This window comes from Camelus bactrianus, chromosome 10 (assembly GCF_048773025.1).
Source record: "Camelus bactrianus isolate YW-2024 breed Bactrian camel chromosome 10, ASM4877302v1, whole genome shotgun sequence".
Taxonomy (NCBI): domain Eukaryota; kingdom Metazoa; phylum Chordata; class Mammalia; order Artiodactyla; family Camelidae; genus Camelus; species Camelus bactrianus.
In genome coordinates, this window is record NC_133548.1 from 22,113,833 (window position 1) to 22,139,001 (window position 25,169).

Consider the following 25,169-nt stretch of genomic DNA (forward strand, 5'->3'; position numbering starts at 1 on the left):
CCACCTGCCCAAGTCCATCTCCAGAAACTTGCCCCTGTGTGTCCTGAGCTCTAGCCATTCCAAACGACTGATCATTTCATCAAGAAGTAATCCTTTAGGACTCCATGGTCTGTTCTTTTCCTTCTTCCATTTAAAATGCCTTTCCCACTCTCCTCAGAAAACTCTTATCCATCTATCAAAACCTAGATTAGGTGTCACTTCTCTGAAGCCGAATTTTCCAAACATTTGCTGATAGATCCTCCTCTTCCACTAAATTTGTGCCACTGAAGAATCGGAACTCTGTCTAAATTCTTATGGTATGCCTCGTGCCCGATTCAGTTTCTGACACCATCAGCATCAACAAATCTTTATTAAGAATAATAGCCAACCTTTATTCCTTTGATAACTATGTAATTTTAAAAAGTTAAAGCTCTAATCTGTTCTTAGAAACAATGACCAGTATATATACATAAACTAAAAAAAAAAAGTGCAGTATATTGTATACATGTATTTACATGCAACATAATGTATATGTGAAGTCAAACTGTAATAACTCTACCTAATAAACTGAAAAAAGAAAAAAAGAGTAATTGCCAACCAGCACCTGGAATTCTTTGGTATTCTGAAATCCTAATTGGTAGCTTCACTTCTACAAAGGCTGGGTGCCTGCTCTTCAGGAACGACTCCCCCAAATGTGTTATTATAGTACAAACTGGAAACCCTCCAGGACCAAAGTCACAGACATGGTAACATCCCTTTTTAAGTAGCTAAAGAAAGTGAATTTATTTCTTTCCAAAAAAAACAAAACAACAACAACAACAACAAAAAAACCTGCTGGTGTATAAATCAGAGGTAAAATTAACACATAGTTCTTTTCGTTGGTGATGATTTTGGCACTCTCACCTTGACGGAGTAATTTTTAAACCACTTCCTCGTGTTATCTCACCTACTGACGTGGCTGCAAATAGTCAAATGCATTAGCAAGGAATGATTTGGAGCTTGGTATCAGCGTGGCAAAGGTTCCAGCCTCAGCTCCCCCATTTCCCCATTTGCTAAATACTTGGCCTTGGAAGCACTACTTAACCTCCTTAAGCCTCCTTAAGCCCATGTTTCCTCACCAGTAAAATTGGAACAATGACAGTAAGAATAATTATTGAGTGTTTTATATGAAAACACAATTCTAAGCGGTTTACATAGAATCCATTTAGTCTTATGACAAGTAAACACCATGAACTGCCTTTAATCTGGAGACTGAGGCACAGCTAGTAAATGGGAGGGCCAGGATGGGGACCTGGACTCCTACCTACTATGGAAACCACCTCAGAGATTTTCTTAAGAACTAAATCACAGCCCTTAGCACAAAGCCTGAGCTTAGTAAATCCTTGATAAACACTGGCTATTACTATTATCTAGAAGGACAGCAGCCATCATTCAGCTGAACTCTAGTGTAATCTAATCACTGCCTTTGCTACCACCAAAACAGATTTGGCCACTTTCCTCCCGCCTCAGAGGCAGGAATTTCTCGAAGGGTGCACATCACTTGCATTTAGCCACCCTGTTCCCAGAAGGGGGACTGCTCATTTTCACCCCTAACAATCAGCCCAATCCTATAGCAAAGTGAAAAGGGCCCTAGAATGGGTTTCCTGAGGACACAAGTCATGTGATAATCCTGTCTGTATCCACGTGGGAGCCAGCATAACAGAGAAAAAACCACCCAAACCCAGCCCCCCTCACTCCATCCCCCTGACACGCTTACACAGGGTTCCCTCTTCAAATTTAGCTGCCTTCCATGTCTTACCATTGGACCTAGTTCCTCCTTTCCAGACCACATGGATTTACTCTCCTTCCTTATGGTTTTACTGAAAACAAAAGAATAGCAACTACCATTTAAAATAAAATGGGATTGATTATTTTTAATTAAAATAAAACCTGTTACTTTAGATGCCTCATATGTGTCAAGCAAAGATTCCCTCTGTGGGAAGCTCTGTAGCAGTGAGTCCAGTGAAACTTTCTGTGATGATTTTCTGTTATCTTCACTGTCCAATATGGTAGCCACTCGCCACATGTCCATGGTGGGTTTTTCAAATATGCCTCCAGCAACTGAGGAACTAAATTTTTTATTTCATCTAATTTTAATAAATGTAAATAGCCACACATAGCAAGTGGCTACCATGCTGGACAGTTTAAACTATCATCCACTTCTATTAGTCAGTGCAGAATGGCTACTCAGGGCTCAGGATGTGACCTCATAAGGCAACCAAAAAAGTAAACTCAGGGGAAGCCAGTCCACTGAGAGTAAGACAACTTATATAGATGACCATAACAAGTTATTTCTAAAATTTGCTTCTAGAAGGACTAAAAGGCTGATTCTCAAATTGGCTGTAGGCCACTTAATCACTATTCAATTCAAGCATGTGAGACAATGAGTCTTCCATCAGTTTTAAGTAAGGATGGGCTAAGGACACTTAAACTGCAGGAAGCGTCTGGAGTTGACTGCTGCAATCACCACAAGTACTAAAAGAAGAAACTAAAAATCAAGTATGGCCCAAAGAGAAGCAGAAAAATTTGTCTCTAGTCTTCATCCCTTACAGAAGCATGTCCCTAGTCATCGTTGGGCTGCGAACTGGGCTGATTTGCTTTCCTATAAAGATGGATTTGCTACGATACAAAGGAAGGTGACAAGTTCCATGAGGCACGTCACAAGCCAATGCCAAGACTTTGTGGGGATGCAAGTGTGTGCAAAGAAGTGGGGCTCATGTCTTGAGAACAGCAGGAAGCCTCTGGACTATTTGAAGCAGGGAGGGGACATGATCAACTTGGAGTTTTGTAGAGATGGCTGTGGTGTCCGTGTGAAGAAACATTTCAAGTGGGGTGTTTCTATTAATTAAAAAAAAAACAAACAAATAAACTTTTAGTTTGATGAATTATCTCACTTTTCAGCCCATAAAAAGTGATGCCCAGAAGCAGCAGAATGACAAGGAGGATGTCTCTAGAATTCAGCTTTCACCAATCACAGCTCCATCCTTGTAGAACTCCAGGCTGCCAACCCCTCTGGAAAAGAATGCATTCCTCACTTAGTTTGGAAACTCCATGGGGTACGTTCCCACACTCTGCTAAATGACCATCTGTCTTTGCCACACTTACCTGCCCTTTTGTCTGCTCTTTAGGCTGGGATGGGCTTAAAATTTCAATCTTTTCTGACTTGCAGCGCCTCTACTGGCCACTTCCTCGCTCTGCAGTCACATGGTCCTTGAGTCCGGAGAAGGCGGTAGTCACACACCCAGGCATCCACAGGGGTCATGTTTGCACTCAGCCGCTACCCAGCTCCAGCCTGTTATCATGTGGAAATAACCAGTATTGCTGAAGTTAATGAGTTTTTAAGAGAAGCTGAAACTGTGAGGTTTATTTTTCTAATGAAATCTCTACTTTTAAATGTCAAGATCAGATTTTTTTTTTTTTTTTTTTTTTTTAATTTCAGAAGACCATCGGGGCCAAGCAAAATCTTTTACAGTCCCCATTCGTCCCATGGGCCATCAACTTGTGACTTTTGGTCTCATGGGTGCCTCATGGACAGTATTCACGTATTCATTCATGATTTATCCCTAACTGATATCCTTTCCCCCTGAATCTGAATGCATCCTCGGAATCTATCTCAACACAATCCTCCAGGCAGATAATGTTCCAAATATTCAGAGTGCATGTGAGTTGAAACTTATTTTCCATGTGTATTCTAGTGGTGACCACAGAATATGCTATTCCACAGAAACATGAGAACATCACAAAATGCCCCTGAAGTCTCTCTCCTCTCCTTCCTTCAAGAGAAACTGCCTTGAAGCACACACACAAATGCCAGGATTCTTTCGGCACCTGTGTCTATTAGCACATATTGTGTTCTCTGAGTCTACAAACTATTCCCATATCCTTTGCACCTTGTCTCTGCTCAGTGACCTTTTAAACAGCATGGTAGTTCAATTGAATCAACATCTTTTTCTTTTTCTGTTCACTCTTGGCCTTCACCTCTCCTCTCAACTTTTCTTTTTTTTTTGTTTTGAAATCTCAACAGCATTTGAAACCTCCACAGCATTTCCCTAAACACCTCATCATGATTAAAAGCAAGACCGGGACACTGTTTTCTACATAATTCTCTAATGTGATGATAATTGATGGAAAAGCCTTTCCATACCCTCACCTCAGACCTCAAGGGCACTGGGAATTATCTACAAGCCCTTGTACTTCCTGCAAAGTGACCTGCTTGGTTTTCACCCGAGTTTAAATGAATTGAAGAAAGAGTTTCCATTCATTCCAATTAGTAAAAAACCAATCATTTTCCCATGTAAAAATTAAAGCTTAGCAGGCACCTTTCCTTGGGAAGACATGAAGCTGAACACTTTTAATTTAAGCCAAACAGGAGCATTAAGAAGATATATTCCTCCAGAGCTACACTCTTTCAGGGCCCTTGAATGCCAGTTATTGGCTTACTTTTTAGCCAAAGTAAAAGCTCTTTTTGCTGCTGCAAACCAGCTTCTCTCTCTCCTCACACCTCCTTCCTCTTCTCCTCCTTATTCCACTGGAGAGAGGATTGTCCCTAGGCTGCCAAGCTTCCAAAGGACAGGCCCTGCCATTCATCCAGGCAGACTGGCTAGAAAAACCTCAGTCCCCATTTCCGGGGAAGAGAATCTGATGGTCCCAGCTGAGGTCTGCTGTTTCCTGTGGTCCACTTGGTTATAATCCAAGTGATGTCGTCACCTATTTCACACATGACTCTTCTGGGCTCAGCCCTTCCAACTGGGGTGATTCCTATAGGAAATGGGTGGGGGGTGGAGATACCTGTTCACTGGCCTGTGAGTAGGGTGGATTTCTAAAATTTGCCACTGGGTGGGTAAAGATCTTTTTTCTGCCTGTCCCACTCTTTTTGTCAGACCTTAGCACCAGTTTCTGTCCTGCTAACTAGCCTAGCGAGCTCTTTCTCCTCCTGAAGCGTGGACAGTAGGTAACTATAGCAACTGATTGCACAGGTAATTGCTATAAAACATCGCCCGGGGGTTAGGAAGCCACGGAGACAGTGATCCCTACATTCAACTGGGGCATTAGTTCACAGCTAAGGTGAGTTTCTTGTCTCCAGAACAATCAATGTTTTGCCTTTTCAAAATAAAGAAAAGTGTGCGTGTGCCACAATTCTGTCTGAAAGCTCAGGCATTGAAGTGGGCCCAGGAGAAGCAATTTCAAACAAGGCTCACCTTTTCATACTCCAGGTTCGTGGCTTGGTTAGGTCTCAGCAGCCTCTAATCTTCTCCTTTGTTGTCTTGGCTTCGGCTGCCCGCCATTTCCAGGAGCGGGCTGACGGGAAAGACACACGTGTTCGGTAACATCACCTTTAGATCTGAGAAGACGGCATTCCCTCAGGTGTGATCAGTTCATCCCCCAGAGGTCCAGCCAGCATGGTAGGCACCCCGGACACCTCGGGCTCCTAGTGACCTCTCTCTTCACTTGTTCACTCTCACGGAATTCACGGACACAAGGCCAATATCCTTCCCTCTCTCTAAAGAACGTGTAGAATTGGAACCACTGGGATAAAGACACAAACATAATCCAGGGTGTTATGGACCCGTGTCCTCTCTTACCAGCCATGTGGGAGACAGCAGAGTGATATAAGCACATGGATCCTGGAGCCAGGCCGCCTCTGCTACTTCCCAACTCTACCTTGGACAAGTCACTGGCCTCTGTGAGCCTCAGTTTCCTTAGAGAGTTGTTACGATCATTAAATGAGCTAATATACCTAAAGCGCTCAGAGCTACGTAGTTTATTGTTATTATTACTACCATCTGTGACAAGATGTAGAGGCATTCCTCTCCAGTCTTCATTCAGCACATTCTACTTTCCTGCCTCCTTTTCCTGCATCCTTCCCAGCACCCAAGCACCTGGGAGCCTCATGCAAACATCCTCCATCAGGCCCCACGCAGAACTCACTCCCAAGGGGGCTGCACTGTCTGAAAGCGTTGACTGTCTGAGAGAAAGGTAGTTCCTCTCTCTTGTAAAAAAAAAATGCCCTCAATATCTTCTGTTTCCTCTTTTTAAGAGTTTTTTTCTGCTTTTTCTCCCGTAACACCCATGCATCTGTAGCTAATTGGGTTACACCAATTTACTGGTCATCTCCTAAAGCTGTTCCCTGCCCGGCATCCTCACTGCAACTGGCTGAGTTTGGACCCCTTCGTCTCTCACCGGGGCCATGATATCAGCCTCCCTGTTTGGTCATGCTACAGATTTCGTCTCCAGTCTGCTGTCCATAGTGTGAGCATGGGGCTTTTTCTAAAACTTTTAGTTAGTCACAGATTAAATATTTTTCTTGATAAAACAATATGAAGGTTCCCTGTTGCCTAAGAGGTATATTCTAAAGTTCTGTGTATGGCCCAGCAGCCCCCTCCGGATCCCTACCTACTTTTTCAGCCTAATCTCCTACCACTCCGCTTAGCCCACACCTTTAGCCACAGAAAGCCACAAGCTGTTGCCATTCTGCTCTAAGTATTTCTATGCAGGGTGTGGTTACTTCCAGCTGGAGTATCCCAGACTTCCACGCATCCACCTGGCTAACTCTTATCCATGTTTCAAGATCCGACTCAGCAGATCTCTCTTCTAAAAGCCTTCTATGGTTCCCCCCAGAATAATCAATTACACCCTCCTCCTTGTTGACTTAATACAACATATATGACAAAGCACTCTACATACTAGTTTTCTAGACTTCGTCCTACTTTTATGAAGCCACCTTATTGAGGTATGGTTGACATGTAAAATGTATAGGAGAGTCCTACAACTCAACACCCACATTAAAAAGTGGGCAAACGACTCAAATAGACATTTCTCCAAAGATGACATAAGCATGGCCAAAGGTATATGAAAAAGGGCTTATGATTAATCATCAGGGAGACGCAAATCAAAAACCTCAGTGGGATATCACCTGATACCTGTTAGGATAGTTATTAAAAAAAAAAAAAAAAGAGAAACAGGGAATCTTGGTACCCTGTTGAGGGGAATGGAAATTGGTACTACCATTATGGAAAGCAGTATGGCAATTTCTCCTCTACTCTAAGCTCTTTGAGGTCAGAAATCATGTTGTACCAATCTTATTACTTCCCTCTGCACTGAGCCCAGAAAAGGTATGAGCGATAATAAACATGGGACAAGAGAAGGAACAAGGGAGAAAGGAGGAAAGCATTATTCTTTACCTACAGCAGTAACAATACTACAGCCCGATCAACACACTTCGCCTTTGGATATGTTTCCCAACATTGGGATGTATTGTGTAGATGCATCCATACTCCCTCATCCTTGTTACACTGGAACTAATGATTACAGTAGGGCTGTGAGAGATTCATCCATCTCTGACTAGGGACGAAGCCAACTGGCTCCACCCTTGAAGGAAATTCTGATCTTGGCTCCCTCATCATCACTCGCTCTCCAGCTGAGCCCAGACCCTTGCATGAGGTCAGCTCGCACCATAGCCCAGCAGTGGGATTGAGAAATGTAAGCACAGTCTGCTTCACCCTGCAATGAAACTGACAAAGCACACGCGTTGCATGTCGGTGGATGGAAACCTTCCTTCCTTCGTACTTTCTTTCCTTCCCTCCTTCTTTTCTTCCTTCTTTCACGGCACAATAGCAAATGTGGTGCAAGGGCACACTTGAACCTAACAACTTTGATGGTTGATTAAACTCTTCAGTTTCACTCCCCTGCTGATCAACCACAAAAGCCTTCTATACACACACCAACCTCAGAGAGGTTTTATCACTTAATTACTATAAAACAACCCCACAGGTTAATGCATGCTTGATCTCAAAGGAGTGGCAATAACCATCATGCTATTTATATCAATTTGCACAGTAAGAAAATTCAGGCCTAGAAATATGACACAAAACCTGACTTAAGGGAATGTGCTTTCTTGAAAGCACATCGTTGACTGAAAAAATATGCACAACCTAAAAGCTGAGAGTTATGTTTTATTCGTCAGACTTTCTGAGACTGGAGCCCGGGAGGCGGCCTCTCAGATGGCTCTGAGACTGCTTGGAAGAGGCAAGGAAAGAGCCAGGCTATATATGTGTTTTTGCAACAAAGACCAGGTGGCTGGAACATCAAAAGATTACTATTAATTAAAGAAAGTAAGACAGTACAAGTTAAATAATTTAGAGTAGAGCTTTTCTACATATGGGAAGGCGCAGGAGTCTGGGCTCATTGAAATCATTCTTTGATATGCTCCTTAGCTGTCTAGGGCCGGTGTCCTGTCCTTTCCCATCCCGAGCCCACTCAGGAGGCACCACTGTGGGCGGCTGCAGACACCGGGCTGCCTGATCCTCTCCATCCTGAGTTCCTCCCACTCACTGTCGGGGGTGGTGGTAGTGGCTGATGACTTATCTATGGCAGGCAGTATTTGTCAGTTACAGCATCCTTGGCCCCCACTAACACTCATCAAATCTTGATCTTCCATTTTGCTAGAGTGTGAAATTTTAGAACCAGAAATATATTTCTTTGGGGATTTTTTTTTTTCTGTTAAAAAGCAAATATCATATAGGATGGATTGCATATCAAACCATGGTCCATCATTTGTGCCTTAGATAAGTCTAAATCGTTTTAGCCATTTTCTAGGGCCCTGGTGTTTATAGAGAACTGAAAAAGGGTAGCTGGAGGTGATGGCCCGAGGAGCTGGGGCAAGTCCACCATCAAGGGTGGACAACAAGGCAAAAGAGGAGTAAGGGTCTAAGAAAGCAAGCCATGCCTGTTTCATATCTGTACCCCCTTGCTTGGCATTGAGGAAACTGGGGACAACTACGTGGAAATAGGAGGTCAAGGAGTCTGACCGGAGCCCGCAATCCTAATCTGCTGGATTGAGTTACTGAGATTTTCTGCCTCTGATTTTGTATCGCTGGCATCCCCAGAATGAGGCAACATGAATTCCAACGCAGTGTTTCCCTGTAGACAGTGCATGTGCTTCTGACAAGCCCTGGGTAACTAATTTTTCCCTAAGGCAAATCACAATATAGGCATTCCAGGGGAGAACTGGTGAGGAGATCACCTTGAACAGTAAAAATGTCTCGACTATTTTGTATAAATGCTAGCTTTTTTACATTAGGCTTGCTGGCTAAGAAGTACCCTGACTATGTGTTTGCCTCTCTCTGGAAGGCAGAATATTTTGAACTCTATGACGCTACTGATTTCATTTACAAAATGCCCACTCGGGTGGGCAAGGTTCTGCAGAAGTACCCTGCTGACCTCTCTCTGCCTACATGGGATGCCTAGAGTAAATACGACCATGCCCAAACTGCAGAGAGGTTTGTTCTTCTGAAAGTTAGTAGAGGAATGAGCAGTCAGTCTCCTCCCTTGGGAAACAGACAGGATGCCAGGAGCTAGATAAGAGACTTCTTTTAGCTATTGGCTCTTATAGCGAGAAAAACTGATAAAAAGTGTCTTTGAACAAAAGCCTCAGTTTCATTGAAATTGTTCATAGAAACTCAAGAAGAATGATGTGTATCATATGAGGTTAGACACTCCACTTGCATCCAACATGCAAGGGTCAGCAATCGAAAGGATGCTGTGAATAGAAAAGCACACTCTGTATCTCATCAACTCAACTGGGTTTGCACAAGATGGTCCTTGCACTCAATAGCGAAAATAATTGGCTTTTTAGGCAGTACCCTGGGGACAAAATGAAGCATGCCCCCGAAGTACGTGGGAACAAGGGTGCACACCAAGTAAATCAACACTGAATAGGAGAAACCAAAAAGTCTCCCAGGTTCTTTCTGAAACACAACGCATGATACCGGTGCATTGGGACCTTACCCTAGCCCAAAAGAAATTTTCCTCAAAGCTATCTGCATCCTTCTGCTTTGAATCCTTACTCAACAATCTGTTGATTGACAGCACGGCTCAGTGTCTAGTAAAGGGGCCAGCCAGGCACAGGCAGGAGTTCCCTTTTGTTGTAAATAATCACATCGGCAGCCTAGTTTATCTATCAATCTCATGTGAATTGACTTAGTGAATAGCCATCACTTTAAATCTGGTCAATTCTAAGTCGGCTGACAAAGCCCAGCTTCTGTAGCCCAATAGACAGCAAGCAGCACACTTACAAAGCCGCTGCTGCCTACCACCCAAAAGCCTTTCTATGGCTTATTCCTCTCCTTTGCCACTGGTCTTCCTCCATTCTTTCACCGTTGAGTGAAAGGTTAACTTCCTTTCCTTTACTGGTTTGACTCATAAGCAATATCTATGCAATACAAAAAGAGCGAGTTGATCTCTTTGACTTGTTCAGTGAAAAACCCAGTCAAAATGGTTGTTTAGCAAAATAGAGAGAGACGCAAGGCTAGACTCAAGGTTAACAATAACACCTGAGACTAAACTTTTTAGAGCCACAGACCCCTTTAAGAATCTGATAAAAGCTATGGGTCCCCTTTCCCTTAAAATGCACGATCACAAGATTTGGAGTTTGGGGTGGTCCATGAATCCCATCTATAGACTGCTGTTTCAGAACCCTGACCTCATGCCAACCCATGGTACTGTAGACAGGGAAACTGAGGCTCTGTGACTGGCAATGACTAACCCAAGGTTACACAGCTAGTTCCAGGCGGAAGCAGAATTAGGTCTTTAACATCTTCAAACCAACATTCATATGACCAATTTTTTTTCACTGTGTAACAAGTCATATTGACATCAAGTACACACAGCAATAATGTGGAAATCAGTCAGTTCATTCTGCTTGGGTACCAGCCTCTCCTGAGGCATAGAAAGGCTCGAAAATGATCTCCTCACCCAGCTGACCCCGATTCTCTAAGCCACACTGCATCAAGTCACCCAGCTCTTCAGCCTTTGTTCATAGCTTTTAAAATGTGAGCTGAAAGAGGGAAACAGAGCTGACCAACCCAACGTGGAGAAGATTCCAGAAGTTACCAGTGCTTCCTCCTGCCATCTGAACTACATTATGCAAACTTGGGGTTTGTTCAGTGATTTCAGTCAAACAAGAATGAGATTGTGGAAAGAAAATGGCCAATTGATCTGAACTAACTAGGCTGGTCAATGAAAACAGACCATCTAAGGGAACCAGGAAGCCTTCACCTAAAGCAATTTCTCTGCAAAATATTAATTAACAATTCCATGATGTTTTATATTCCATAAAGTGCTTTCAGGTACATAAATTAACTGAGGAAAGAAAAATAAAAGGGAAGGAGGGAGTAGCAAATCCTTACATTAAATGGTTTATTTCCAAAACAACTCTGAAATAAAGACCTCTCTTTTTAATGCATAAAGAATCAGACTCAGAGTGGCTAATTATTTCACACAAAGTCACAGAGTAATTAGCAGAGCCAGGATTCAAATCCTGAAATCCGAGTACAATCTCACTTTTCTAGATGACAAATTGAGGTTCTAAGAGCTTAAGTCACTGCTTTTATTCATCCAGCTCCTAAGTGATGGTGCTTGCATTTGAATTCGCATCTTTAGATCCTAAAGCAATCCTTTCATTCCAGTGAGTCAGTGTTTCTCAATATTCTCTGTAAAGCACCTAAATGAGAACCACCCAATTGCCCATTCTTTGAGAAAAACAGGTCTTGAGTAAGGATTCTCAAAGTGTGGCACTTGGACCATCAGCTGAGAACACTGGGTAGAAATGCAAGTTCTCAGATGCCACCCGGGACCTAGTGAATCAGAAACTCTGGGGGTGGGGGCCAGGAGTTTGTGTTTTAAGTGCTCCAGGTGATTCTGATGCCTGCTAAGATTTGAGACCAGTCGCGAATCTAGCGGCGTTCTTTTCCCTTAACCCCCTCCCTGAGACAACTCACTTACACCTGAATCTTTTCTAGACAGAACAGTTCTAACCCATGTAACCTCACCTTAAAATCATTGAAAGGTATTCACTGTTTAATCTCAGTGCATCATACTTTGCAAGGTTCCAAACTCTGTGACATTTGATTATACCACATACTTTCACTAAAATGAAGTAAGTAGCTTATTCTCTTAGAAAAACCCCCTCCTCTGCCTTCAGAGGGCCAGCCCAAATGTCTCGTTTTACGTGAAGTACAAACTCATCTCCACGGATGAAGAGAAAAGCCACCCTGAATTTATCTTTTTCATCGAGGAAAACACCAAAGCTGTCAGTCACACTGTGGGAGCAAGAGAGGTTCTTCGTCTCCTGCTGCAAATGATGAGGTTTCCAGACAAGAAGTGTGTGTGTGTTTAGTTTTGAAAGCAGTGTTTTATTCTAGTATTTTAAAATAGTCTCTTTCCCCCAGTGAGAAGCCAGAGGACCCAAGAATCAGCTGAAAGAACTCAGCCCTGAACATGGCCTCAGGATTGTTTCCTAATGCAGAGGAAAAAGCCTCCCAACCATATCATTTCCTGAGGAGTATCTCACAACTCTAAAAAGAATTTTTAATGGAGATGCTTAGATTATAAAACAGTTTCCTCCAAGAGAACCCACCAGGGTAGGTTGTAAGGCTTTGTTTTGAGCTGAGCTTGGCAACATGACGTTGGTGTGTGGGACTTTCACAGTTTACTTATTTCTTGGTGGGTGGTTTGTCTTATGACACTAAATATTCTTCTCAAGCAGGTGTCAGCCGGATAGAGTAAAACTAATTAGGTTGATTTGGGGAAAAACCGAGCTGATAAAACTGGAATTCAGATTGTGTCCACATTCATTATTTCCTTGAATTACACAGCGTTCTAACAAGGGGTGAAAATGTATGACTTTTCCCGTTGTATGCTGTATTTTATCATGGAAAACACAATCAGCGGTACCAAATGCAAGTATAATGTTCACTGGTTAAACCAACACCATCTTGCATCTCCCAATTTATTGCTTAGCAATTGAATTTACCTGGAATCCGGCTGTGGGCGAAGCTTTCACGAGGAATGATGCAACACTGCCACCATGTGGTTCCCAGATGAAAGTGTCAGAGGCAGAAATAACCATCTCCATTAAATAGATGCACAGCTTCCAGGGCCTCCCTGCACACTTAACCTTTGCGTTTTCAGCTCAGAATTCAGCTGGAAGAGGAAAGACGAGGCCTTTTTCCAGACGGATGCAGTGCATTAGTCAGACAGTGCAGTAGCATCTGGGTAATCAGGTACCCTTAGGAGCCCCCATTTTCACCTCTCGTTCGATTCATTCTATTCTCTCTCTTTACCCTGTTCCTTTCTTGTTAGTAGCTATTATTTGACTGCAGTTTAATCAGTGTCCATGCCTTTCCTGAATCTCAGCTTCTGGCCGTTTCAGGGTGCCCCCAAGGTCCCACTTCCATTATGTTTCCCTAGGTATCACTGAGCCCAAGTCCAACCATTAGGAATCAAATCATACTGGTCTGTAAGAATGAAAACAGCTGGGGGCCTGAGTAGAACTCTTTTTTTTTTTTTTTTTTTTGAAGTATAGTCGCTTTACAATGTTGTGTTGATTTCTGGTACACAGCATAGTGATTCAGTTATGCATATATATATATATATGTACATATTCCTTATATTTTTTTCAGTATAGGCTATTACAAGGTATTTGTTTTGTTTTTTGTTATCTTTTAACAAGGTATTGAACATAGTTCCCTGTGCTGTACAGTGGGACCTTTGTTTATTTTATAAACAGTAGTTAGTATCTGCAAATCCTAGACTCTTCAAGCCTCAGTTTTCTCATCAATAGACTCAATACATAAATCTCTACCTCGTGGGGATATTAAGAGGATTAAATGAGATAGTGCATGAAAAGATGTGCAAGTTCGTGGCACAGAATAGCAAATGGTAGCCCTCCACTGCTTTCAACCAGCACACTTCTGACGAAGAAAAATCTGGTTGCCCCTTAATTTTACAGGTTTCCCCATATTATTAGTGGCCCAGCTGCATGCCTGGGCCTGGCTACGTCCTCCATGTCCATGCTATTTCTAATTCTCAGGTGAGAATGAGAGAACTTTGCTTTTATAAAATACTGCTTTCAAAACTAAACACACACATACTTCTTGCCTGGAAATCTCATTATTTGCAGCAGGAGATGAAGAACCTCTCTTGCTCCCATGGTATGACTGACAGCTTTGGTGTTTTCCTCGATGAAAAAGTTAAATTCAGGGTGGCTTTTCTCTTCATCCCTGGAGATGAGTTTGCACTTCAAGTAAAACGAGACATTTGGGCTGACCCTCTGAAGGCAGAGGAGGGGGTTTTTCTAAGAGAATACTCTCATTTGCTTGTCTGCTGGGATCTGCTTGTCTGCTGGGATCTGCTTGCCAGCAGCTTCAGTCAAACCATCATGCTGGCCCTCCCAGCTCAAGCAGACCTCACCTGAAGCAATCACCCAGAAGCTTTTCCCCCCACATTCCTTCCACCTTGGGAGGCACTGCCTCCTGCTTACACCTGTATAAACGGAGGTCTAACTTTGGAGCTTACAGAGAAAGCTGGGAAATGTTCATTCCCAGAGAATTTAAAGAAACATAAAACACACTCACACTGTAACAGGATCAATATTCACTTACACTATACTCAGATGTGCGAAAACAAATAGACTTTTTATTCCTCTGTAATTGATCTGGCTTCCCTCGCAGGCCTTCACCCAGCTGCTGGCAGGAGAAAAAAATGAAATGTTTGTCCAGCCTAGTGATTTAGTCTTGGTGGTATCCCGTCTCGGCTCGGAGGACTTGGATACACGCTCACTGTTTCAGAGTTGGCCCCCACCCTTCCCCTGATCCTCGTAAGGTGGCATCTTAGAGTCTGGAAGGAAGAATGTAGCTGTGTGACCTCGCGGTGGCAGAGGGGAGATGGCTGGGGTCCTTAAGATGTTGGCTGGCATCTGCCCTGAGGACCCTGGGGATACGAGCATGCGCCCTGGACATTCTGCCCGTGCCTCTGAGTTGGTGGCTGGCATCACTCAGAGCCCGTGGGATGAGCCTGATCTCTGCTCTTGCTGGCACAATGGACACCCCCATGAGGCCTGGCCAGGAACCCCTGCCCTGCTGTCCTCAGCCACCCCAGCTCCTCTGCCCACCAAAGACACCCCTTTCTGCCAGGCTTCCCAGTCAGGCTCCACAAAATTCAGTGGCCGACCTGGGGGCACGAGGAAATCCTAGGTCCCTTTCATCAGTGGTTCAGAAGAGCCAGGCCCTCATCTGCCTAACCAGGCTGCGCAGACCAGTTACCTCTGGTGAAGCTGCCCACAGGTTGCTGCAGAGGCAGCCTGTGAAAGACATCTACGCCCAGGATCCCAGCTCGCTGCTGGTGTCTTACACACACACACACACACACACACACACACACACACACACACACACACATGCTTCCCACCTCCAGGGCTCAGGCCCAGAAGAAAGATCTCACCCCCTCCTTCACTTCCTTTCTCCCCCTCCTCTGTTCCCAATCCCCCCATGCCAAAGGGGTAGACCAGGGGTTTTCCATTTCCTCTACAAATCACCCTTTTTCTGGACGTCAAGCCTTGTGCCCTGCCTGTCCTAGGCAGCAGGTGGAGCATCTGCACTTGGAAACCCTTGATGCGGCCTCTCTGTGTGCTAGGAAGGAGAGGGAGCAATAAAAGGAGTCCGAGGTCTCTTTTCCTCTCGGGAAAAATATCTTCTCTTACTGCAGAATCAAAAATATCACTCTAAATATCAGACCTGGAGTATTAACTCCTCTCTCTTTGCAGCCCTCTTGTCTCCATTCTAAGAGGGAAAAGGGTGCCTCAAGTTAACTTGGGGGAAGATTATGTGTAGGAAAATGTAAAATAAAAAAAATTTCAAAATATCACCTCGTGGTACTACCCCAGCTCTTTAGTTAAATTCTCCAGATCCTTCCTGAGTCCCTGCCACACCCTCGACATTGGAGAAAGCAACACAGGAAGTACAGAAGAGCCATTGGACAGGGTCACAACCTCAGAGACCCTTCAGTCTAACGGTAAGAGAGACTCCTGAATAATCAAAGGGAAGACCTGACTTGCACAAGTGGATGGTGAGGACAAGAAAATGCTCCAGCTGGCTGTTCAGAAGGCACTCTCTCCACCCCTGATTTCCCTTCCTCCTCTCTTATCTTAAGTTTGTTTTGTTTTGTTTTTTAAATCACTGCTTGAAAGAAAAGCACTGAAGCAGAGAGAAAGCAAGCAACCACTGCAGGTTGGTGTCTGCAGACAACCCTATTGTCAGGAAAAAGTGATTCCACAGGGGACCAGGGGAGTGGATGAGGACACCTCCTGGGTCTCCATTTTGCAGATGCAATTTGTGCCCATAATTATTTTGATTCTTTCACGGGTCACGTAAGGCTTTGCCAAGCCAACAGCCACTAATTAAATGCTATGCAAAATGTCTCATTCCTGTGCAGGCTTCTATATGAGAAATACAGTCCACTGAAAAATAAATCTCACAGCAAGAGACTTTTACCTGTCTGCTCTATCTTTGGTAAGACCTCTTACGAGAATGGTAGATGTTGATTCTTTTTTTTAAAGTCAGCCTTCATAGAGAGAAGATTTAAAAGGACAGAACTAAATATTGCCAGTAGTTACTCTGGATGGTGTGTCCGTGTTTGCATGTGTGTTTCTTTGTGCTTTGAAGATTAGCATCAACACTGAATAAGCCAAATAGAGGCACGAAAAAGTGTGACATTCAGAAGCCAAAAATCTCAGGTGATGCTGTTGCTGGCAGTGAAAGGGTAAATACCAATTAGAAGTAAGGAAAAAAAAAAATTAATTCTCCCTGAGGCAAAGAAAATGGAAAGACGCCTTCTTCCAACTCCCTTTTTCATTGAGGATTTATCTTAAAAAACCTCATCGTTGTCAGCACTGTCTCTGCCTCATCGAAATGTATGTAAATCTTTCCAGAAGCTAAATAAGCCTCTTGCCAATTTTACAATCCAGGAAGGTGTCCTCAAGGGCCAGGGAGCCATCTCTTTGAAAAGAGAATCATCAAGAAAGATAAGGGCCCCTGTCTTCTGGTTTCCTGGGAGGACAGGCGCCTAAGCTCCTGGATTCGTGTTGCAGACTTACCTCCTGTCCTGAAGATAGGAGAAACTGACTTTTCCCTTGTGTAAAGGCAACTCGCGAACACAGATGGTTATCCCAGTTATAAGGTGAATGTAGGATGAGCTATGTGTGGCCAATAGGGCTGTCAAGTCCTCTTACCTGAAGACTCATTATCCTTTATCTTGAGATCTGTATGGAATGGGTTGTCTGCTTGGTTACACAAAAGCATGAGATTTCTTCCTGTCTCTGTAATCTCTAAATGGATCACCTGTGAGGTGCCTCACAGTCTGGTTTAATACTCACTCAGTAATAAAACTGCTTCTTTCTAACCTTGTGGAGAGGTTTTCTGGGTTGGCAGGAGGTTTTGTTTCTCCAATGTGATTTTTCCTTGCTACTCCAAACTTTCTGTATTCAATATTTATTACATTTGTGATTTAAAATATTTTAATATTATGCCATGGAATTGATGTGAGAGTTGAACCCATCTGAATGGTATTTAGTTGGTTTGAATTGAAAAACAAAAAAGGAATTAAATACCAGGAAGCAGGGATAATTCTGGAATATTCTGGATAATTTTTTTAAACATGATTGAGTAACTATTATAGACCTTGATTTCTCTCTGAAAAAAATGAGAATTATATAACTCATATATTAATCAATTACAGATTTGGGGGGATGTTTAAACATCTTTTCAGTATGTCCCAAAGTACAGTGAACATCCGGCTTCATCACATACCTCTAACTCCAGGGCCACCTGTCATCTATAAAAGCTTTCCAGGGGTGGAGTAAGTCTTCTTTTGAAACCTATTGCTCTCCTGTTAAGGAAAAAACAAAAACAGTTCAGGACTTTCCCAGTGATTTCCAAGGTAAAGATACACAAAGTTGGAAAAAAAAAAAAAAAAAAGGAGTGTCTTTGACATTGGTATAAAGTCACCACCCTACCTTATCTGCATTATTCTATTTCTATCAGCAAAATATTCAGAGAATTGATCATTGGGCATGTTTGGGTTTTTTTTTTTTAATTACACATGTATTTTAAATCCTAGATATAAACACTGTTGCTTACATTTAAAGAATGCCACAGCAATGAATAATGGCCTTATAACAAAGATCAATAATACTTTCTATTGCATTAAATCTTTTGGCCATCCTAAATTCAAAACCAGTCATGCTAAAATAACAATGAATAAGAGAAACAAAAGGCTATCAGGTGTCTAAATCTCTACATGAAAGCTCACAGGAAGACCTAATGAGGTGGGAAGCCCCATGAAAAGACCAGTAGGACCCACAGGCAGGGCCACTACTTTCCCGCCGGTGCTATTCGGTTCCCTGGCCCAGTGGCATTATCTCGCTTTTGTGCTTCTGTAAGACGGCTTGCTTCTAGGAAAACGAAACTTACCCCTAAGATCCTGTTGGTTCCCAAAGCTCACTCCTGATTTGTCCATTTCCAACACCTCATTTGCATACGGTATGAAAATGGAAACCTAAAACTCTATAAACCTATAGGTGTAAACCTATAGATGAGGTCCAGAGCTTGGAGTGTTAACTCCTCTGCTGGCATAATAAACCTGAGTTCTTCAACCCTCCGAGTGTTGCTTGGTCTCTTGCCAGGATTCAGGTTGCTGTAACACTTTGCTGTAACACTATAGACTAAATATCATATATATCTTTAAAAGTATATTTTGTTATTTACATTATTTAAATTAAGATTAATTTTAGCAGTTTAGCACTTAACCACTAATCATACAAGAAGCCCCCAGATTCCTCAGAGCCCATGACCTGAACATTTAAGAGCACAGATTTTGAATCAAATAGATGTGGCTGAACAGTTAACTAACAGTGTGACCTGGGTCAAGTATTTAACCTCACTATGAAGTTTCCTCAGCTGAAAGTTGAGTTAGAATTAAATGAGACAATACCCTTAATAAAGCGTAGCCATTAGAAATTGTTACATAATTGCTCTATCCAGCCCTGTTGTTCAAAGTTCTTGTCTTCGTGGTTGCCAGTACCTCAGTTTATGACCTTGGTAATTTGTTGTTGTTGTTGTTGTTGTTTTAAAAAGAAAACAGAAGTTTGCAAAATGCTCTCACAAATTATCATGTAACCGAAAGCCAATAAAACTCAGCCTGACTTTCAAGTAAGGGACAGATTTTTTGGTTTGCCCCTTTAAGAAGGCAGAGCTCCGAGTCCACCACTCAGCCAAAAATAAAATAAAAATCCAACTGCAGCTCACTCCTATCAGAGAGACTTACAGCTTTCAACCCAATTTAGCATTCTATGGTACAAATCAGCATCACTACAGACATGTTTCAAATTAATTAAAAGAGATTCCTTTCCATCCAAGGTATAATCAAGGCAATTTACTTCCAAACATAATCAAGAAATTATGTGAAGGAAGATTAACCATATGAAGAATTTTTTCATGTGTGAAGTTAATTGATTTTCATATCTTTGTTAATGTTTCAAATAAGGAGTCTAAAAGACTGGGTTTTCCAAAATATCTCAACCTGGCAGAGTTTTGAAAAACTCTTCAAAGGAGATCACACTTTCCACCAAAAAGAGCTCCCAAGCTATGGGGGGCAAGGCGGCACTTGGTGAATTTGTTATGGGCCTGCAGCAGCTACATTTAGAGTTTCCTGGAACTCTTGGCCAGAATTTCTTTGAATACTCAGAAGAGAGTAAAAAGAATGATGGAAATAGGTTCTTCCAGTGAAGCTTGGAGCTATGTATTTTAACAGTCCAGGCAGGGACAAGACCATTAGCAGCATTTAGACTGGGAGAGCAAGAGAGAGGAAAGACTGCTGGCCATGTTTGCTCATCTGTAATTCTCTGGGAAAACAAAACAAAACAAAACTGCTCACCTGCAATATTCACTTCCATAAAGAGGATTGGTTCTCTCTATTGAAAACCCAATAAGAGGCTTATTAAGACAAGTACACACAGCTGCCCCCAGTGCAAATAGGGATTCTAAAAGGTTTCCCCAGCCCCAAATCTCTATGCTAGCACTTCCATGGCCCCTTAAATTTACTCCCAAGTCACCCTAGTGAATGCCCCTCTGACATAAGAATATTGCAGGAGGGCAACATTATGGTCCCATGAGCAGTCATCATCCTGACTGCCCAATGTCTTCCCCATTAAAAAGAAGTATCGTTTTATCATACCCTTCCCCTCACTCCATTGAAAGATCTTGTTAATAACTAATAATAAGCTAACAGTATTTATTAACAATCTTTTGTTCCCTGTTTTTGTTTGCTTTTTTTTTAACAAAGGAACTGAAAATGACCATTTAAGCTCTGGTCAGCACAGGGCTTCCAACATCACCACAGTGAGTTGACATGATCCCAATTGACATCTTGTTAAGACTGGTTCAGCGCCCAGACTCCGGAGTCAGAGCATCCGGGTTAGAATCCCAGCTCTGCCACTTGCCAGCTGTGTGACTTTGGATGAGTTACACAAACTCTCTGTGCTTCAGCTGTCTCCTCTATGAGCTGCTAGTAATAATAGTACCTATCCATAGGGTTGTTGGAGAGACTAAATGAGTTCATATGTTTAAAGAAGTTATAACAGTGCCTGAAATAAAGTAAATGCTAATTTGTGCTAGCTCTAATTTTAAAAACTGCTTTATTTCTAGAAATAACTCCAGGAAATACCTCTAGAAACGTGTGTCCCCTGGATGGCTGCATCTAAGAGAAGGACTTTACATTAAGGCTTTTTAAATTGCATCTGGTTTTTATGTGGCCCACAATTCAGCTCTCACCACTGTAATTAATCACAGCTTGAATACCATCATTCTGTAGCAGGTGAGGTGAAAATAAATAAAAATTATCTGTAATATACTAAATGTGCCAGTAACACTAATGTTAATCAGCTAAATTCTAGACTTTTAAAATACCCACTTCTTCATTCATAAAGCATCACTAGGACATACATATCATTTCCATTTCCTTCATTTTATTTGGAACGTCAAGATATGAATGTTTGAGAAAAGCTAAGCACTTCACAGGGGCAGGGGAGAGGTAATAGGTAATAGAAGGGCAGGAGAAGTCAACTGGTACTATCAGATTTCTGGGGGAAATAGGTGCCCCAAAAGCCCTAAATTACAAACTCTATTACTATGCCTAGAAAAAAAAAAGAACACAGTCATCTCATCATAATGAAATAACTCTGAAAATGTCAAGTGCTGAAATGGGTAACTATCCAGGCGGTGAGAGTCGGGCTGGACAGACCCCCCTCCCTGCCATCCTCAGAGCCACCAGCACTTGGGACGCTTTTCCCAAGTGCTTCTCTGTATACAGACATTCCCTCCACCACCACCACCACCACCACCACTGCCACCCCATCAGTTTCTAATATGAGCTCTGTGAACTGAAGAAGTTACTCTGTGGCTTGATTTCCTCATTTGTACCCTAGAGATAATACCTGTACCCACCTGCACAGGGTTTTATAAGGATTGAATGAGTTAATGTATGTAAAGCTTCTAGAATAGTGCCTGGCACAAATTAAGTGTTATCTAAGTCTAAACTATTGCCTTTATTTAAAAAAAAATATATATATATACATATATACATACACATAGGTTCCTAGTGAGTTGGAATCTGCAAATCTTCCCCTAGGTGATTCTGATGTGGAACAGCTTTAGGAGCTCTGGATGGGCAACTTGATTATTATCTTAAGTGAGAATATCACTTAGTTATCTCATTTAAAGTCTCTCCAAATGAGATTGCTTAAAAAACTAAAAATAGACTTACCATATGATCCAGCAATCCCACTCCTGGGTATACATCTGGAAGGAACTCTAATTTGAAAAGATATATGCATCCCAATGTTCATAGCAGCACTGTATACAATAGCCAAGACATGGAAACAACCTAAATGTCCATTGGCAGATGACTGGATAAAGAAGTTGTGGTATATTTACATAATGGAATACTACTCAGCCATCAAAAGAATGAAATGGCATTTTCTACAACATGGATGGACCTGGAGATCATCATTCTAAGTGAAGTAACACAGAAAGAGAAAGAAAAATAACATATGATATCACATATATGTGGAATCTTTTTTTAAAAGGCACAAATGAACATATTTACAAAACAGAAACAGACTCAGACATCGAAAACAAACTTATGGTTACCAGGGGGAAAGGGAGTGGGAAGGGATAAATTGGGAGTTCAAGATTTGCAGATACTAACTACTATATATAAAATAGATAAACAAGAAAGTCCTACTGTATAACACAGGGAACTGTATTCAATGTTTTGTAGTAACCTATAACAAAAACAAATCTGAAAATGAATATATAGTATGTAAATGTATGACTGAAACATGCTGTGCACCAAAAATTTACACAACATTGTAAACTGATTATACTTCAATTAAAAAAATGAAAATGAAAATGAAAAATAAACCTCTCCAAATGGGTCAAAAAATACAAACTTCCAGTTATAGAATAAACAAGTCCTGAGGATGTAATGTGCAGAATGGTGACTATAGTTAACAATACTGTATTGTACACTTGAAAGTTGCTAAGACAGTAGATCTTAAAAGTTCTCATCACACACACACACACACACACACACACACACACACACACACACAATCCTAGTGGTATATGGTGATGGAGGTTAACGTGTGGTGATTATTTCACAGAATATAAAAATATTAAATTATTATGCTGTACTCTTGAAACTAATATAATGTTATATGTCAATTACACTTCAATAAAAAAATTTTTAAAACCAAAAGAATGAGGCACTTAACAGGAAGAATGAAAAAAATCTCCAAATGGCCCAGGAACAGAAATATGAGATAACTTGATGGATCTACACCAGCAGCTCTCAACTGGGGTAAGTTTTGCCCACCAGAGCACACACATCAATTCATGGAGAAGTGTTTGCTTGTCATCGTTGGAAGGGGAGTGCTCCTGGTGTCTAGTGGGCAGAAGCCAGAGATGATGTAAGCATCCTACAGTGCACAGAACAGCCCCTCAATAGAGAACTGTCAGCCCAGAATGTCAATAGAGCTAACATTTGAGAAACTCTGAGAAGCCTATGCTTCTCAAACATTTACGTGCATACGAATCCCCTGGAAATACTGTGAAATAATCATCAGTAAATCCAGGGTGAGACCTGAGACTCTGCTTTTCCAACAAGCATCACCAAGGAGCTTGTTAGAATCATTTCAGGCCCCAGCCCAGAACTATTGGTCCATAATCCGTATTTTAACAAGTTCCCTGGGAGATGTGCATGCACATTAGTGTTTGAGAAACATTGCTTCAGAAAACCCAATCAGAGTCACACTAATCCACCAAAGAGAAAGCTATTTTTCAGATGTATTAACAAAGAATCAGACTGGACATTCTTGCCTAGACAATTTTTTTCCATTTAAATAACTGATGATGGAAAACTGTAGGGATGTTATTAGATGAGTCCCTGTGTTGGATTATTCAGCCATTCAAAGTAGGTCTTAGTGTTCCTTAGTCAAAACCCCCCAAATCTTAGGGGTATTCCAGGAGGCAGGAAAGGGAGAAGAAAAGTGGGGAGGGACAGGAGGGGGAAAGGAGATGTTTTCAACATTTGATCATAGAAGCTTTTTATTACAGAGCATCTCAAGGCCTTGATAGTCTAAGGAACTCACCTCTGGAAAGGTTGGTCTAAGTAAACCATTTTCTTTCCTGGGGCTTTGAAAGGACTGTCATGCTCACATCTTTCCAGACCACTCAACTTCTAGGGCCTTTGTATCCCGTAGGAACCAGAACAGGCACTGTAAAAGTTGCAGGTACTATTTCAACCATCTGGCACATACCAGGCACCGGGCTAGACACTTGATGTATATTTTCTCTGGTCCTCACAACAAGCCGGCAAGACAAGAATGAACTCAATTTATACCTTAAGAAAATGAGACACGGAGAGGCTGGAAAATTTGCCCCAAACTATGCATGCTGGTGAAGGCCGACGTGCTTATTGAGCTCCCCTTGAGGGAACATTGTCTTCCGGGACATGAGGGTAAAAAGTCAAGAGCCTCCCACCACATTCAAATCCTGGCCATAGATATCTGTCCTCCTTGGAGACCCAGCTTCCTTTTTGACAGTAAATGGCCTGGCCTCTGTCTCGATTTCTAAGCCACATCTCCATCATCCTCACTTGCTTGCATTTAACATTTCTACTTGGCTCAGTGTCCTCTGCTGTGACCGACTTTCACAGACACACCCACATCCTTCTTTCCCACAAATGAGCCCCTGGGATGGAGACCCACGCCTGGGAGTTCAGGCTCACTCTCAGATTTCCGAGATGCGTTGCCATCACTTCTAATCCCTGCTTGGGAGGAAGCCCACCCAGCAGATGAAGGTATTCGCAGACCAACAGCTCCTGTCTAGGGTCCCCCTTCCACATTCGGTATCTAGTAAGCTCTGGAGATTTGGTGTCTGTTGTCACATTGGAGTAACCGATCGTCCTCACACTGGACTTGACTAGGCAGCCTAGCTCACCACCTGATGCTCTGCATTCTTTACCCCCTCCCTTCACCAGATACAACATCTGCCTACAACAACTCACAATGGAGTCATTATTTGGTGACTTAGCACCCTGCTAAGTGCTTACTCGTATCATCCCTTTTCAACCTCACAAAACTGCAAAGTAAATAATATCACCCCCATGTGAAGAAGAGCAAATCAACCCAACAGAAGGTCCACTATCCACACTATCACTCAGCTAAGACTTGCTGAACTCAAACCCTGGTCCTCCTGACCCCAGAACTCATCCTCTTCCCCACTGCGCCCTGACGACCCTCAACAAAACAACTAAAGGCTCGTAAAATTCTATTGGAAATGGATAAAGAGGGGGCACTGACAAATCATGCACGTTGCTTGGTTTCCTCGGGAAAGGCACCTCGTGAAGTTTTCTTGGCAAATATTTCCAATGACAGATGTGCAAACTAAGGAAGCATGCCATGGTATTTTTCCAGGCCAACTTCACAGCTCAACGGATTTTTGGTTCATGTCAAAACAAGGGGCTAAAAACAGGTTTCCAAGCTCCAGTTTCACAGAGATGTGGGTTTGTGAAGAAAGTTGATCAAAATCACCACACTGAAAAATGAGCCTTATGCAAAACTGCCCACCATTCCTGGCTTGGTTTTTGGTGGACAAGATCAGCCAGTGCCCTTTACCGTTGTTGTCTGAGCCCTACGAGAATTTTCCCTCTCGGAAGCTATCCTTAGGATATGAGTTACTTCATCTGAAAATGAGGTA

The 25,169-nt window shown here is 42.3% G+C and overlaps 1 long non-coding RNA gene across 1 annotated transcript; it reads right to left on the bottom strand.

Moving 5' to 3' along the window:
* Positions 1–271: 271 nt before the first annotated feature.
* LOC123619594 (uncharacterized) lies at positions 272–21,206 on the bottom strand. Its single transcript, XR_006728255.2, has 4 exons — positions 17,661–21,206; positions 5,217–5,544; positions 3,124–3,310; positions 272–3,030 (listed from the first exon to the last, which is right to left on the bottom strand). It is a non-coding gene; the product is annotated as an uncharacterized LOC123619594 (long non-coding RNA).
* Between the last annotated feature and the right edge of the window lie 3,963 nt (positions 21,207–25,169).